Below are 1,646 nucleotides of genomic sequence, written 5' to 3' on the forward strand. Positions count from 1 at the left end.
CGGCCGGCTGCCTCGAATGCCGGGGATTGATCTATCACCCGGTGCCAGCGGGCAAGGAGGCGTGCTGCTCCGCTGGCACCTAGGGGCCTCTCTCGACACCTCCAAAATGCCTCCTGGGGAGGGTGAGGGAGTCTCTCCCTGCTCCTTCAAACAGGGTTGACCCAGCTCAGCACCACATCCCAGCTCTGTCCAGGCTCCCCCTTGCTTTTCTGTGCCCCCTCCCACCACTCCAAGAAAGTGATCCCCATGCCCTGCTCCTGCCACAACCCCCAAGCCACTGGCCAAGGACCCTTCTTCCCTCCACCTCAACCACCCCTAGACACATCTCTTGGGCATGGGGACACCATCACACCATCTTCACTTCTCTGCAGTTGGCTTTTGCCCCTCTGCGGGTGCTGCCCTGCCCTACCGTGCTCCTCCAAGAAGCCTGTACATCCCTCGGTGGATACCATGCCAGGGTGCCACTGCCACTCAGGATTCTTGTGAGGAATACCCAGCACGGGGAAGGGGTCGGGCTGTCCCCATTCCTGCAGGTGTTATTCCAGAGTGAGAGCAGAGCTCTGGTCACAGACACGCCGACGCTGCTGCCGGCACCCTGCCCGCGCAGGCTTGTATAACCTCTTACGTCAGACACTGCTGGGCCACGGCCGAGCCAGCTCCTGCTTCCCTCCTTGCCTTCACCAGCCCGGCGTCACAGCCATTCACGGGGCCCAAAGCTCCGGGGTCCTACTCCCTGGGGATCCCTGCACCTACTGGGTGCCCCATGGGCCCCTCTGCCCAGTAGCCTTCCCACGGGGATGCTGGTGGCTGCTGCCACCTGGTCTCTGCTGAAACCCAAGGATGCTCATCCTCCACCTCGGGACCCTTTGGGGCACAGTACTCCTTCACATGGAATAACCTTTGTTGTGGTCTTTGAAAGCAACCAAAAAAAAAAAAAGATACTTTTATGATTCTCCCAGGGGAGAGAGGGCAGGATGTGGCCAGGGCTGCTCCCTGGCCGGTGTGGAGATGAGCCCAGCAGAGCCCGGCAGGCACCCAGAAAGCCTCCACCTCCCGAGCCATCCCTGGCCTGCTTTCCAAACCCAACCGGCCGGGTTTCAGGGTGCTGGAGGTGTGCCAAGACACCAGGGCAGCGGGGCGAAGGCATTCCCTGGCATCAGAGCGGGTGGGATGCCATGCCAAGAACAGCACACACGGCTCACTTCTCCTTCCCAGCCCCCAAAACATGAGCAAAAACCCTTGGGGAGATGTCGTCTGTGGGTGCGACCAGTGGCTGGTTCACGGGTGCCTGTCAGTGCCCTCAGGGGCTGTGCAGCACCCACAAAACTCACAGCAGGGGTCCACACGCCCCTGGGCATGGGTGGCCAAGCCCATACACTGCTGTGGAGCACCCGCTGTTGCCCCTCAGGCATCACTTGCAGGTTGCAAAGCGCCGCAGGGTTTGCTTTGGCGCTCGGTGCTCTTATGTAAGGAAGCGGGAGAGCAGTGGGGATGAACCCTGCTTTGTAGGTCAGAAAATGGAGGTGTGGGGCAGTTAGGGGATTGGGCTAGGTCAGCCCGTGAGTCAGTGGCAAAGGAGGGACTGGCGCGGCAGAGGCTTTATTAGCTGATGAGGGGTGGAGCGAGGCTCCGCAGGCAGGCGAGGA

This window comes from Tyto alba, unplaced genomic scaffold (assembly GCF_018691265.1).
Source record: "Tyto alba isolate M040663 unplaced genomic scaffold, T.alba_DEE_v4.0 Super-Scaffold_39, whole genome shotgun sequence".
In the NCBI taxonomy this organism is placed as follows: Eukaryota; Metazoa; Chordata; class Aves; order Strigiformes; family Tytonidae; genus Tyto; species Tyto alba.